We start from the raw sequence: 16,269 nt of genomic DNA, 5'->3' as shown, positions 1-16,269 counted from the left end.
CCGAGAGATAAGTTTCAATTAGTTTGGTCCTACTAATGATAGTTACACATATACTTCATACTATAATATCATTTATAGAAATGCTTGTCCTTATCCCCAAACCTCATGCAATGCTTATCCTTATCTCCAAACTTCCCGGATTCGGGGCACGAACGGTTGCAGGTGCAATCGTTGTGGGCAATTTTGGTCATTATCAACTGCGCGTAATTTTCTTTGTACATCGTATAATTTTTTTTTCACAGGATGTATTTTCAGAACAGACAGTGATGGGCTCCACATTTGACGCGAAAATCGAGTTACATGGTGTAATCTCAGCCGCACAAAATTTTGAGGGTAAATCTTGACCCTTAACCGTGCAGGACAGTCATACTGATGACCGTCCCGCCCCAAATCCAAACTTCCCAAGGCCTGCATGGAAATTGTCATGCAGAATCTCCGCGTAGTTTAAATTTCTCTTCTTTCTGAACGCAGGCTGCCACGGCCTTGACCAAAGAAAAAGCAGCCTTTTTTTAGCCTTTTAGCTTTTGACACTGAAATAGCGATCAAATAATACAATTTAGTACAAAATCCCATATTCAGCTCAAGAATCAATTCTCAAACCAGTAAAAGAGGAAAGCATTGAAAGATCAAGAAAATGGTTCATGTCATTGCCGAACACAAGCTCCATAGCGGACCTGTCCAGTTCAACTGTCGAAATCACTTAGACACAAAATGTCATGCCCCGTTTTCAATGCATGACTCTTTAATAATTTTTCAAATTAAGAATTTTTATTTTTCTTTCAAATTTTTTTTCTATGTCTATTACATCTAAACTATTAATTTTGTAATCAATTATTCTTATTTAGTAGTAAGAGATAAACAATAACAAACTTTAAAAAAATTATAAATTAATTTTAATATTGTCATTCCATCAAATATTTATCTTTTTTTATCATACGCTTTTGTTAGCTTCCATTTTGATTTTGAGTGTCATGAATAGGTGGTATAGGATTGCAGTATTTTTTAAGTCCTAACATTTTTTTGTATTTTATTTAGGCCTATTATTAAAAGTATTTGAATGCTAGTTATTGGCCTGTAAGTTTTAAGCTTAAATTTATATTTTTCAAATTATTGTATTTGTATGTATTTGATCATGACTGCGGCACTGTCCTAGCATCTTCTAATGTAACATAGTTACTGTATAAAAGGTTACGCCTGTGTTACTATGGTACCAACTTATCATACTTTTATTAATAAAAATATTTTGAGGACTAATGTTAAGAAGAGGAATAATCAGAACGAGGGAAATAATTTACATTTTGTTCTTTTTGGAGATTTTTTTCGAGCAACAAGGTGTTTAGACGAGAAATTGCAACTACCAAGATTAAATGACAAGCAAACTTCTATGCAAAATATTATCTCATCACAAATAAGATTAGAATAATGAAATGATAGAAAACGAGTTTTAAAAATTATTTATCATCATAAGGAGCATCAATCAAGTGGTTCCCTGCTCCCTTCGTTCCTTACTTTTTTTTTTTTTTTTTTTTTTTCTTTTTTGTTGTTTGAAGGGGGGGTTCAGTTGGGAGGCAAAACCTAGCGGAATAGGAAGAGGAAGAGCTAATTTTTCTGCTTTGAAATGGCTTATTGAAATGCAACCATAAGATTGCAAATCACAAATAAAAAACACCCAAAAAATGCTACATCAAACCAAAGTTAGCATCAACTTTATTGCTAAACATCAAAGGCTAATAAGTACATTCCATTGGAACATCTATTATCAAAGCTGAACATCAAACTGAGGTAACCGAAGTACATTCATTATTAAAGCATGATAAGTCCATTGTCAAAGCTTGAAGCGATAAACAACAGCAGCAACTTGCTGAACATTAAATTTGCAGCGGGGTAAATCATCAAACGGAAAATGCAAAGTGCCATGGATACAACTTCTCTATCCCTTTTTGATCGAACACCAGCAAACTGAGGTAAGGCGCATGAGGCTCTTTCCAAGGAAGCCGGTGATAGACGAGTTCTGAGCCAGCTCTGCGAAACATTGGTTTTCGATCTGAATTGACAACCCAATTACAATACATCACAATAAGCACGACAAAATGGCAGTTTGGTGGGGAAAAAATAAAACCTGAGGATTGTGTTGGGATCCGTGACAACAGCACCATCAACCTTAATCTGCAGCCAACAATAGCACTCAACTTACAGCAAAACCCAGCCAGCCATGTAGTCGGGAAATTTTCAGAATTTGGACAATGGTACCGAGAAGAATCAAAACCTGTTTGTTCTTTATTCTCTACAACCAACTGCTCAATTATCAGTACATTAAGAAATCTCAAAATCTTGACACAAAACTACAGCTTATTCGGCAATTAGTGTCAGCCAAAAAAGGATATAGGGGAACGAAAAAATTAAAGAAAAATAAATAATTCTTTTGAAGGAAAAGAGAGAGGTAATCAAAAGTTGTATCCATGTGCCAATGATTCATAGTTCCTCACTAATGCTCGACTGGATACATATATAAGCATTTCAAGATGTAAAATCAACAAGGCAATAAGTCAAGCTAACAAGTCATTTTACAAGTTCCAAATAAATTGCAGTTCCTTGGCATCAGATAAACAAAGAGAACAGGAAAAGAGAGAAATCTAGAGTCGTAATTAATTACTTCTTAAACAGCTGAATGACACAATCTAGTGGGCGAAGCTGTTTATGTTGAGGGCGTTGGCTCATCCTTCAGGCTGAGCAAGCAGTTCAAGGTTTTGTAATGGAGGACCCAAATTTTCATCCTCTCTCCCTTGCACTTTTACGGTAACAATATGACCACAAAATCTTATGATAACAAACCCTAGAGTGGCAATGTCCTGCAATTAAGAGTTTTATAGATTCATTTAACTGAACTGGAGCAAATGAACAAGAAAAGGTCAAGATCTTCATTCAAAGGCATTGTTAATGATATCCTTAGTATTCTCTTACATGGGCAGCAAAATTTTCATCAGCTGTGATCCCCTTCAGTAGGTTCCTTTCAATTAACTTTTCTGTGTCTACATCAGTGGCCTGAGCCCCATCAATCTCAGTATCTACTTTGCAGCTAGCATCTAAAACATCTTTTGTGACAGATACACATAAATTTCATACTCTCTCTGTATAACTTGTCTGAGTGCTTACAGCGGAATGAGCTAATTCTGGCATTCGCATTACAAACTGGACAGCGGAAATAGCTCTACAAATGGCAACATCTACAAACAAGCTATGAAGAAGGAAAGCTTTTCTATCTCGAATCTACCTCTCCTCTGCTGTCTTGCATGGCATAGAAGCAAGAAATGAAAATTCATTAGCATAAGGTAGTAAATCACTTTTGCCATCTCTGCCAAGACCGCCTCCATTTCCTCCCCACCTTTCATCCTCAGTGGGAAGAGGTGGAAAAATAGAAGGTGATAATGCCACTACAGGGGGAATAAGCCATGTGTTAGCTCTGAAGCCATATGGGAGATTTCCAAACTGCAATACCAGAAATTACAATAGAATTGTGAGGCAAAACGAATCTGGATGAAAAAGAAGATTTGGCATGGTACCAAGCAATAAACAGGAGCAGAAAAAGCTCGACAAGGAATAACAAAAATGGACAGATTTCTACACCTTGTTACACTCTGCAAAAGCTTTCATTACATCATTATAAGCCTGAAAAAAAAAATAAAGTTCTCTGAGGTTTGCAGGAATATCGTTAATCAGCCAAATGGAGGACTTTGGCCGCATCTGATGCAGCAGCAAGTATATCTCACACAACAAACGACAAAAGAAAATGTACCCAACTTCTTGTCAGAATAAGGTAGATTTGGCAGACTTTAAACAGTAGTAAGACTTTTAAAGACTTAAACTTGATCACGTCAATTATGACACAGAACTAACTAAAACTATGATGGAAACTCAAAGCATCAGATTACCTATCTTGTCAAGATCTCTACTTCCTCTATAGCAAGGAAGAACATATAGACAAAAAAATGTAAAATGATATAGCATAATCACAACATTACTCAAGAAAATAAAGCTTCTATGGTTTCTCTGCTGAATGACAAGACTGCAATGCTTATTGGGCATTTTGAGAACTGTACGTTGAACAAGAGTGAACACTGTCATCGTGGAGCGGAAGACATTTCAAATTCTTAGTTAAGAAAAAATAACTGATACAGCCTTTTTTTATTGTTTCCATCCCACACATCGACATAACCATCACAACCTCAAGTAGCAAATGTACCATAGCTACAAATTAAAATCAGTTTTGAGACAGATTTTGGCAAAAAGCTAAAGGTATTCAATCAATAGATAATTGTAATAGATCCAACTCAATCATTCAACATATAATAAATCAAGAAAAGATAGGTCCACCAGTAATGATTATTGGCATTGATTTTCCTTTTTAACAAAACCTGAAAAACACATAAAGGCCAAAGTTGCCAACTTCCAATGAATAACTGCTAAACAATAATCTCTTCATTGTGGATAAATGTATATGCAGCACTTACATAAGATGAAATGCAATTTAATTCACGAAGTAGACAATGTCCCTTCCAGCTCCAGGTTTCCAATGACATTCAAACACATACCTACACATATACACATATAAACCCTCATGTAGTAGACAATTATCAAGGTCTGCTTGTTTCATTCTCATTCAATTCTTGACATGAAAGAACTTCATTTTGCTGGAAAGGTATATCCAATCACATTTAGAAGCTGCTTTGATTGAATAACAGAACATGCTCATCAACTATATCAATTCATGTTGATACACTTAGGCGCAGGGAGTACATCATAAGTCAGCATAGAGTAAAATAATGTATAGTTTTTTCAACCTTTTCTCCTTTTTTTTTTGCTTTAACTGTTTCCTTTCACTGTTTCCTCTAAGCAAGGACGGTTTGTCTGTCATTGTTATAATAATCCTTTTCTTATGATGACAGAAATTAGAAAAAGAAAAAAGAAATAAGTAATGAGCTTGTAGATCTACATTGGGAAAATGTTAACTAATTCTGCAAATTAAAAGAAAACCAGATAAAAAATATATTTGGAGAAAAAATCTTACAAGCAATAATTTGAACTTCGACTCGCCATCACAGTAGCCATCTCCGCATTGTACATCTTGTTGTTGCTGAAAATTGCCTCAATCTACTCAAGGCATGACAAAATAATCAGGAAACAATATTTATAAAAGCAATTAATTTTTAGTATATTACAAATAACAAATAAAAAAATCCAATTAGATATAATCTGAAACGAGTTGTAGTCAACATATCTTTAACTTTTTCTTCAACATTTCACAGAAGCAAATACTTCAAATAATGCCGACCAAGTTTGAATTATATACCCTACACATGCAGTGAGAGACGCCGATGATGGCGACGAGCTTGCGGCGGATTTTGAAAGCCCTTCCAATGGCTGAGAGGGGATCCGGCGAGAATGAAGTTGAAATGGAGGGAGGCGGAAGGGAAATCCTAGGGCTGGTGGGAGAAGGGAAACCCATAATGCAAGGTGTAGAATAGAAGGAGCCGATAAAGGAGAGGGAGACGGTGTGGCGGTGGAGGAGGAGGAGGAGTGAACGGATGCAAAAGCGAAAAAAGGAAAAAGGGAAAAAAATAGAAGAAGAAACGGTAAAAAAAGTGGAGGGAGGCGAATGAGGGAATCCTATATTAGGGACAATGGTGGTTATTGTCGGTAGTTCTGCGTTTGAGGGATTTGAGGAGTGGCGGCCGAGGAGAAGAAAACCATCTTCTGTTCAAGAAAGAGAGACAAAAAGAATGAAATAAAGAAAAGAAAGGAGAGAATAGAAGAAACGGCAGAGCTAACCCTAGTTCGAACAATTTTTTTGTTGTGTGTAGAAAGACATGGCCGAACTCCTGGCTATGAAGAAGTAGAAAGCTCACCGGAAAGGAATTTTATGTTGAGAAGTAGAAAAGGTACAATGGAGGAGGAGGAGCACACCTCACCGGAAAGGAAGAGGTAGAAAAGGTACAATGGAGGAGGAGGAGGAGGAGGAGCCGCGAACGGACGGCAGCTGATCTGGACTACTGCAACACAAAAGAAAGCGAGAGACAGAGGATGCATGACCGCTACGCAGCTCGAAATGGGAATCAAAGAACAAAAAGCAAAAATATCAGTTTTAGGTTACAACTCACAGAGGAATCTCACAGTGAATCATGCACTTACCCGGAAGTAAGAAGAAGAGAAAAAGAAAACCTACAACGGAGGAAAAGGAGGAGAACCAAACGGCTACCACTGCAACCCAGAGACCGCGAGAGACCGAGGATCAACGCTCCTTGCGTGGTAAGAAGAGAAACAGAGCAACATCGTCCAGAAGAAGGAGAGAGAGAAGTTAGGCGAAAGAAGAGGCATTGGATACTGCCGGATAGAGAAACAAGTCTATCAATGCGGCAGACGACGCAGCAGGAGGCACATGGGTTACTGCCAGAAGAAAGAGAAGAGGCCAACGGAGTTGAACCCATCGCGCCATGCGCGAACAACACAATGCCGCTAATCCACACGCGCGGCACGTGAGAGGACGACGAAAACCTCCAGGTCATCACAGCTCTTCGCACGTTATCTACTTATGTTGACTAGGAGGCATGAACCGCGCCCTGCGCGGTGATAATTTATTATGGATGCCCATAAAACATATGTAGCAGGTATATAATTTTGAAAATAAAAAGGACATTGACTTTATTAGATGTAGTAAGTTGGAATAACAAAAGTAACAGCTAGGACAGAAGGAATGTTTGTTGCTTAAAACTCCAAAGGCTAAAGAACTATACAAAGATCTAGGTTTTAGATACACAGAAACAAAACAAAGTATAGTAATTATCTAGTGAATGAATCGTCTAAGTAACAAACATGTGGTCTATAGTCTACATATCACTATTCCAAATACTACTGCTGCCTAAGAACTCAGCCCAAGAAGAAAGGCTCTGAGCTGGCAGCATAACAGAGCATCCCAAAGAAAATTTTTTAAAAAGAATAGAACCACTAAATGCTATTAGTATCAATAGCATATAAGCCTCAAAACTAATACCGACGCCACTACAAGCTCAAAGAAGTTCACGAGCTGACAAGATAGCACAAGAAATAAGCATCCAAAAACAACCTCTCTAAACTGGGTAGCAAGCAACAACAGCGTATTTAGTGCACGTCACTTTGTTGATCATATCGGATGAACGCTTAAAATAGCATAGGAGCCTGGTCAGTTCAATTCGACAAGCCACACGATGGTACACCTTAAAGGTCTGCAAAAAGGTTGAATCGAAATAAAGTGGCAATTCAAGAATCCATGTAGACAAATCAGACCATTGAAATTGCATAAAAGAAAGTTCATTAATGACAAATCCAAATGACCTGGCTACATAGTTGAACAATCTCCAAGTTCAGGTATCTATGCATGAGAATAGAGCAACACATAACCTCATCATCAGCAGCCTCAAACATGTCAAGCGCGCTAACACAAATCAGCTTCTCAGCTTCGACACCTAATGCAATAACATTTACACACCCAATATCATCATGAAAAGTGAGCCGGATCCATGCTCTATAACAAAAATAACATTAACCACCAAAAAAAAGGAAACCAAGGAATATATAGGGTTTTTAAAAGCTAATAACTAATAACAAATCCACGATGCACCTAGGGAAATTATACATTCCCTGACCTCAAGCAAGGTATACAAATAGTCTTATATGTTGACAAGACACCCGCAATTGATTTTAGTTTTCTCACGTGGCACGACACCGTTGGGGTAAAAGATTGGAGGCACAAACAAAAGTGACGAAAAATCAAGAAACATAATTTCTTTTCACAAAAAATCAAGATGCAGAGGGGAATGCAATATTGGCCATACATCTTTAACAAGAGCTCTGTGTTATTGTAGCAATCAAACTTCCAGAAAAGAGTTTTGGAGCCACGAAAACAGGCAATTTCACATTTCAGACACATGCAAACGTTTAATTCTTGTTTATCAATGAAGGAACATTATTACAGTTGCAATGTACATTTTTCGTGTGCTAAAATGTCTAGAATTAAAAAGTTTCATCCTCCATTTGCAAAGCCTTCTATTGCATGATACAGTTCCTGCCAAAATCCAGATGCAGCAGTGATTTGATACTACAAACAACTTAACTAAGAGAAACAGCTCCTTAGCAGTATCAAGAACAACTGAACATTCAGTAGTCATGCCAGACTGCAGATTTACCAAAATGATCTCATAGCATTATACCTGATCAATATCGAACAAGCTAAACGTTTAAAAAAGTTTCCTCGTCTAATGTAGCTCAGGACATAGAAAACAATGCATGCAATAAATCTTATAGAATAATCAGTGGGTAGAAGCAACCTTTTTTGTAGACAAATCCTTTTTTTTTTTTGCACTGGCTTCTTCACGGTCGACCCAAACACTTCATACTTAATAAAAAGAAAAATGTTTAACAATCAAAAGCTGTCCCATTCCATTTCCAGTAGCAAAAAAATTAAAAATAATTGTCTAGTTTATGGAGTAAATCTTGCACCTGAGTACATGAACTATTAACCCAATGCAGGAAAGGTCAACTGCACATTAATTAAAGTACTGCAATTCAAATAGAACTAACATGAAACGGGGATACCTCTAATCAAATGCATAGGGATCATCTGCATAAGGATTCAGAGATCCTTCTGAAAACAGATCACCTATATTAGATGAATTTGTATGAACTTGTCCCTTTGTTCCCTATCGTGAAATTCCAATCACAAATGTCAGCACACATAACATAAAATTATATGTGATCGTAATCACAAGGCATCTTGTAGTGTACAGAAACAAACTTCATCCCATACAGTTAAATTTCTCCTTGTTTCTATTTTACCTTGCTCAGGTTAACCAATTGCTCTGTTTCATTGCATTAATCTATTAGTAATCACAACTTAATCCTAAATGATATGAACAAGAGTAACACCATTTCAAGGTAAGAGAATTTCGTGAGCACAATTATTGTCTGTCTAGTACACCCCATTCATCAAAAATAGGCAAAAATCCTACTTCTTGTTGGGTGAGACATGACTGACACTCCACAAAAGATCAAAAGCTAAAACAACCAGCATGATGACACTGAGAAGGAAAATTTATCCTAGTTCATTGTTTAATTACCTTAGTAACAGCTCTAGGTGTAACAGCTTTTGGTGTCTCTAGCTTTTTATGTCTGCTTGAGTCCTGTAGTAATAGAGACAATTACACATAACCAATAAATATACACATAAAGAATCATTCCCCTATGACAATGCATACTGATCAGAAATCAAAATTACATACCGCAAACATTACAGTACTTTTGGTTTTCCTTTTTTTGTAATTGTTCTTCCATTTGATCAAAAGCTAAAACAACCAGCATGATGACACTGAGAAGGAAAATTTATCCTAGTTCACCTTAGTAACATCTAGGTGTAACAGCTTTTGGTGTCTCTAGCTTTTTATGAGTCCTGTACAATTACACATGCACATAAAGAATAACAATGCATACTGATCAGAAAGGTACTTTTGGTTTTCCTTTTTTTGTAATTGTTCTTCCATTTGCTGTTTCGACTTCAATTCATGATGAGTACCTGCTTAAGCAAGGAAAGGAGGTTAGACAAACGGGTTTGAATTTTCTACGAACACAGAGAGCTGATCAATATTCAGAAGCATGCACTGAATTTTCCATGTCTTTCTTGAGATATAGATTAAATTGACAAAAAAAGGAAAAAAAAGGATAGCGAGGGATAGGAAAACTGATACGGGTCATGGATTTCTCTTTCATTGTAAAAATATAGACTGGCAGGCTTTCCTTTTTTTTTTTTATTAGTGCTCACTTCCCTGCCCTTTTTACCTTCAAAGTTAAAGGTTCCTAGCTTTCTAATTGATTAAATATTTGAGAGAACACCTTAGCATACTACCGTTTATTTTCATGATACAAAGATAGAGGCTCACCTTCCTACTATGCTTGGGAAGACTCATGACACTTCCTGTATTCCCCTTTTCCGCTTTTCTTAGCAAGTTGGACACGGGTGTTTGAGTTGCTGTCAGATAAGGTGAATCCGGCAGAGACATTAGTAGGTTTAAGAATGTCATTTGCTGTAAGCAGTATAGACAAAGGTTACAATTTTGCACTCTGTCTGGGGTTGCTTGAACTTCTTGACCCTTTTCTTCACTGTCTTCTTCGAAAGCAAAGGCACCGTCATCGCTGCTGATTCTTCTTACATTTTCCCTACTTAACCTGCACATTTCACACACAAATCACAATCATATTATAAATCACCATCCGTAAATCAGTCTCAATCTAAAGAAGCATAAACTCATTACATTATCCCATAACAACCTGAACCATTTCCAATAAATTGATGAGACAAACGTGTAAGGGAAAAGAACCAAAGAAATGTCCAATTGCAGCACCTGCGCATGAAATTGATAAAAATACTAAAAGAGTAAAGGAGAAAAAGATAAGATAAGAAAGGAGGAAAAAAACCCAAAGAGGTTTGGCCATACCACTATAAAAGAAAACCCAAAAAATTGATGAGATCAGATAATGAGAAATCCACGAGCAGCATCCCACTGGTCATCTTTGTTTTAAAAGAAAGCATGGAAAAAATACATTTTTAGAGAAAATACTGATTTGGCAAGTTCTAAGTTCAATATGGAGTTGCTAATGAAAATGATGGAACTAAGCCTATTTAATATCGAACTGGAGCATCTGCCAATAGAAAAAAGCCAGAACTTGCCAAGCGAACAGATGACCACTACAAGCAAAAGAGGAATGAGAAACTCTGAGGAGAAACTGCTGGAAAACTAGCACAGAAGGAAAAACAAATCAGAGTTATGCAACGAATTCTTGATGAGAGGAAAGCCGAAATGGCATCTGCAAATGGGAATGATGCTGAAGAGAAAGGTTTCTAAAATCTTCTGATGATACAGTAAGGGAAGGAGGAAAGGGAGTAATGGAGGGATAGAGATAGGGCAAGGGAGAGGAAAGGGGAAAGAAGGAAGAGACGGGAGATAAGATACGGCTCTGTCTTAAGGTTAGAAATTAGGAAAAAGAAAAGGCCGAGGAAAGGAGGGGCGGCGGTGGCTTAGGGTTGGAAAAACAAAAGGGAGAGGATCCCGCGCGACGCGCGGAAAGGATGAGGGGGTCACCAATCACATGAGCGGCACGTGAGAGGACGACGAAAACCTCCAGGTCACCACAGCCCTTCGTTCTTTATCTACTTATGTTGAAAAGCGAATCTAGTCCCTAATATTTCTAATTTAAAGCAAATTTAAGACACTTGATGAATTTAGAATAATTTTTAATAGATCTAATCACGTTTTAGTCGCATATTTGTTAAATTAAATTTTCATAAAGAAAGGAAAACAATGATGAACTTAAAAGAATGAAATAACTCACTTGATGGCAATAATCCACTTAACAAGAAAACAAAGAGGAAAAAAAGAAATATGTTAAATTATATACAAAAATCTAATGCTAGTTTTTTTTTTTTTTTGGTATCAGTATGGATAGAGAGTGAATAAATTATGAATCGATGAACTAGATGCCCCGCCTAGTTCCAATGATGTAGGTTGTGTTTGGATCGGGTGTTTTAGCATAAAACAGTTTTTGTAGTCAAAATACAAAAAGTAGTCAACTATCTAATTTCAAAAGACTACAGTGGGCAGTGTTGGCAACGGCACCGTTTTGGGGTAAGAAGAGTAAAACTTGTTTTTCTTTCTGTTAACACTATTCGACTTTGTCTCATTTCTTCGTACAGCTGAGCTAAGAATGCAGTTAAGGAAGTTGCAAATCTCCTTCCTCCCAATTTCTTAAAGTTGCCGACTGCTAACTTTTAACAAACTTGAATCTGTTTCTGCCATACTGGGAGCACATCACTGGAGGGACTAATTTGCGGACTCTTCCAACTTGAAGTCGAGGCACTGTACCAGAGTTGCTACACCGCAGAGCTGCAAAACATATTAGACACTGTAGAGCTGAACATTGTTGCCGAGCCGGCAACTCAATCAAAGGCTCGGTTCGGAAGCTAGAGTGGGCAGTGTAGATTATTGCTGAAACGGTGAGCTGCTGCTTCCACGATTTTGGTCGGTACTTCATCCCTTGATTCTGCTTCCAGGTTAGTCAGTTTGTTGAGTTTGGGGATTTCCGCACACATTAGGGCTACAGTAACATGATTTCCAATCGGCTAAATTGAACTGCATCTATGCATTTACTCTGTTTCCGTCGATTTAAAAATAGCAGGGATGAAACTGGGTAATATTGTGCTTGATATGCGTCTTCAATTTGATTCACTGATTTTGAATTCCTATACTGGTTCTAGAAATTGGTTATGAATAGCAACCGTAATTGAACTTTTTTGCTGCTTCTTTGATTTGTGATTGGGCGGTGCTGATGATTGTGTGAGTTGCACATTGACGAGTTGCAGAAGTAGAACAATGATAGATGACTTCTAAAAATAAGCATAATTGACCCTCATCAGTGCTAGAATTTGTCTTTGTGAAATTGGCCAATTGCATAACAGCAGGCTTCATTGGATTTGGATGCTCCTATCTTATTTGTACTTGGTTTTTGCAATATTGTCTTTGTTGGTTACCTTATTTAATATTGTATCTTTAATGCCGCCTAATTTCCTTCTGACCGATGGTGTCTTCTTCCCAAAATTACGACCAAACAGTTAGCTAATTGCATGTAGTAGTACTTTTTATCACCAGAGGTTGTTATGGTTGAAATGCTGTGTTGGAGGAAAATTGAACCATGTTCTTATTAAATGCTCGACCAATTTCGATTTTAATTGCTGGCTGTTCAAGTACTTGTTGATCTGCCCTCCGAATCTTCAATATGTCATCATTTGTCTATGTTTATGTGCTTGCTACGTCTTCGCTTTGATGTTGCTTATGCGTGGGATGCTTGTTTTGCCCTGTATTAGTGAATATTTGTACTCCTCTGCTCATGCTTTCCTTTTAACCTCTGTAGCCTAGTTTAAGCAATCGTTGTGCGTTATCTTTGTTTATTGCTTGTTGTTGGAGAAATAAGATTGTACATGGTTGTTCCACTGATTTTTCAGCTTTTACTGGTTCCCCTTTTCTTATTTTGCTACAGTATAAACGACTTTTTGAGGTATTATGAAGCTTGGAAATTGGTTTAATCAGACCAGCTCATAAAACTGTTATTGCTGTCTTTTTTCTGTATTTTTTAAGAGATTATATACAGGGGAACTGGTTTATTTGTTCCATCTTGTCGTCGTATTTCTGTGTCTTGGTTGTTGAGTAATTTTTTAAAGTTTGGGAATCTTATGTAGTACCATTTAATGTAAGTGCTGCGGCTACAGCGATTGTCTAGTCCTTTGAACGGGCCGTTTGGAGCTACATGCCCCCTGTGACTCGGCATGCTTGAAAGGGTAAGGAGAACTTGTTGTTGGTCTAATTCTTGTGCAAAATGTCAATTTAATGAACTTTAGGATTGTATTTTTTACATATACTTCACAGCTTTGCGAAGGAGTAGGGGATTTAGCAATTGTTCTTCGTTGTCGGGCCCGGGAGAAAACGATTTGCAACTTTGCATCACCAACTACTTCAAGGTTAATTAGAATTGATGGGCCTTTGTACTAGGCAGCCTTTCGACTGATACAGGTCAGACTTTAGTGGTTTTTTGACCCTGTTCGTCCATTTTTTCTGGTTTCTGTCTCCTAAAGAAAAGTAAGATGAGTCGACCTAAAGGGAAGTATCCACAACGTAACACTTTCACGACAGAACATAAAATTTCCTTTGCCGAACATCTCCTGCATATGCATAGGAATGGAGAAATATCGTCTCATAACATCGGGAGTCATGTCATCCCTGAGGTTAATAGGATGCTCAATGAGACGTTCGGTACTCCATTTCCCCGCAACACTATTCGAGGGAAGTACTATGCCCTTCAGAGCCTGACTAGACTTTACATTTCATTCAAGAAGCGGGGCATTGGTATGGATTGGGACTCAACCAACTTCACCTTCATGATGGACGATGAACGGTGGAGCCAGCTAGTTCAGATCTGCTTACTAGCGTTTTTCTTACTTTATTGCCATTCAAAATCATTCCATCCCCTCCCCCCAGTCAAATGATTTTCTCTTCTCTCTTTGAAATGATTGTATATCCCCCGAATATTTGTGTATGTTGTAACCCAGTCTGCATTTTTTAAGTTTTTGTTACAGCCTTGCATGAATCTAACTACTTCTGTTTTGTTTTCAAGGTGAACAAGGGGTACGCCAGATTTTACGATCGCTCATGCCTCATCTTCCATTTGCTCGAAGAAGTTTTCATGAATCAAGGCGCGACTAGGGATTTCAACGCTGGGTATGGAGTATCACCCCCCAACTTGGTTGACGAGTTGGAAATAAAGAATGCTGCTAGGCGTGGGCGGGGAAAGGGGATTGTGGACGTCGATTCATCCGAGGAAGAAGTTCCCCCGGAGCCGACGACTCGGAAAGGGAAAGAGAAAGTGAAGAAGGGCAAAGGAAAGCGCAAATCGGGTGACATGTCGACTGATTCCTTCTTCTCACTATCCTCTCCCCCAATTTCAGCAGTACGTCCGTGCCCTAGACAGCATTAAGACACATTTGAGCTGTAAAAAGAGCACCAGCGTGAGTGGTTCAGTCTCATCACCGTCGAAGAGTAAAAATCCTCCTATAGATGCCGATGAGGAGCTAAAAGCTGTCATGGTCAACCTCTGCGCTCTTCATCTGGATATAAATGTGCACCTGAAGATGGCCGATCTCATCTGGTCCAAAGAGGAGTGTATCATTTGGAAGACAGACGCTGACCGTTTTGCATTTGTGAGACATCGATGGTTCTTTCCCCCCGTATAAAGTCTCATAACATCCGAGTTCCGGTCTTGGCAGCCTGCTTTGTTATCTTTATGCCCCCGAATGTCCATTTTTATTGAACTTTTATTGTTGATAGATGTAGTTTGAACTTGAAAATTTTGCGGCAGATTTAAGTTTGTACCCCGAATGAGTTTATTATTTTTTCTGATATTTAATAATTCCATTCTAAATAGCATCGCGGCTTTAACTTTAGCTAAATTCGCTGCTTATTTATTTTCTTATGTGCATGTGCTGCTGTTGAAGTTGTGTAAACAGGATAGTTAAAATAGTCTGCGGGATGGATTTGAATTATTAGCACTTGTTTTGTTCATCCTAAGAGCGGCAATTCTAATTCTTCAGTCGGACCTAGTTCTAAGCCTTCATCGCACAACTATCATACCGTTTGTTGCATACCTATAAGAAATAGTAGCATTTAAGTTCAATAATACATTATATACGAGCTTGGAAACTTGTGAACTTGTTATTTTGCTCAGCTTCTCTTCATTATTTTTTTTTGTTCATTAGGGGCAAGTTTGTTAACTTTATGTGACTAAGGTCTGCATTTTCTAGGAGTTGTGTTGACTTCTACTTTTAACCTTTTGGATCCTAAATGTGTAGGGTGTCGCTTGGCCAATTGCATACTTGAAAGTGGTAGCAGCGGGATGGATAACCAGGGACACATTCAGGGCGGACACCTGGACGACGAGACGGACGATATTGATCTCAATAATATCCTTATGGCAGTTGTACTCTTAGGTGTCATGTTCTTTGACCCACACTTTAATCGTGTCCCCAGAAGAAAAAGAGTCCGAGATAGTGCGCTCTCGGGGAGGGACTATGTGCTTGAGTTGATAAACGGACATGAAGACAGAATTATTGAGAACATGCACTTGGATGTTCCCCAATTCCTGTTGTTGTGTGATTTATTGGTTCAGCGTGGTTACTGGCATGCATATCCTTCTCATAGGGTGGGGTTCATGAATATGTTGTTTTAACTCTAATATGCCTGAACCATGATGACCGACACCGGGTTCTAACCGAGCGGTTCCAGCATTCAACAGATACAATTGATCGACATGTTCGTCGTGTCTTACGAGCCTTGGTTCGGGTCGGTCGTGATCTAGTTAGGCTAGCAAATTTTGATGGGATTTTGAACAATGCATTGCTCATGCCGTGGTTCCGGGTATGTAACAATGAAATACACTCCTACTTTTCTGCTTTCTTTAACGATTTAAAATGATTTTAAAAATATCGAACTCATATAGGATTGTGTTGAAGCCATTAATGGGACCCACGTCTCCGTATGGTGCAGAGTAGAGATAAGAGAGAGATTCAGAAATCGGCATGGCGACTTATCACAGAATGTGCTTGCTGCCTGCGATCATGATATGCGATTTGTCTAAATTTGGGTC

The 16,269-nt window shown here is 38.1% G+C and overlaps 1 long non-coding RNA gene across 2 annotated transcripts; it reads right to left on the bottom strand.

Moving 5' to 3' along the window:
- Positions 1-7,211: 7,211 nt before the first annotated feature.
- On the bottom strand, positions 7,212-9,362 carry LOC113753994. Of its 2 annotated transcripts, XR_003465115.1 has the most exons (6): positions 9,309-9,362; positions 9,147-9,209; positions 8,626-8,729; positions 8,358-8,425; positions 7,366-7,496; positions 7,212-7,256 (listed from the first exon to the last, which is right to left on the bottom strand). It is a non-coding gene; the product is annotated as an uncharacterized LOC113753994 (long non-coding RNA). The 2 variants fall into 2 exon arrangements; XR_003465116.1 differs by lacking the exon at positions 8,358-8,425.
- Between the last annotated feature and the right edge of the window lie 6,907 nt (positions 9,363-16,269).

This window comes from Coffea eugenioides, chromosome 11, assembly GCF_003713205.1.
Source record: "Coffea eugenioides isolate CCC68of chromosome 11, Ceug_1.0, whole genome shotgun sequence".
Classification (NCBI taxonomy): Eukaryota; Viridiplantae; Streptophyta; class Magnoliopsida; order Gentianales; family Rubiaceae; genus Coffea; species Coffea eugenioides.
This window is presented reverse-complemented; position numbering and strand designations above follow the sequence as displayed.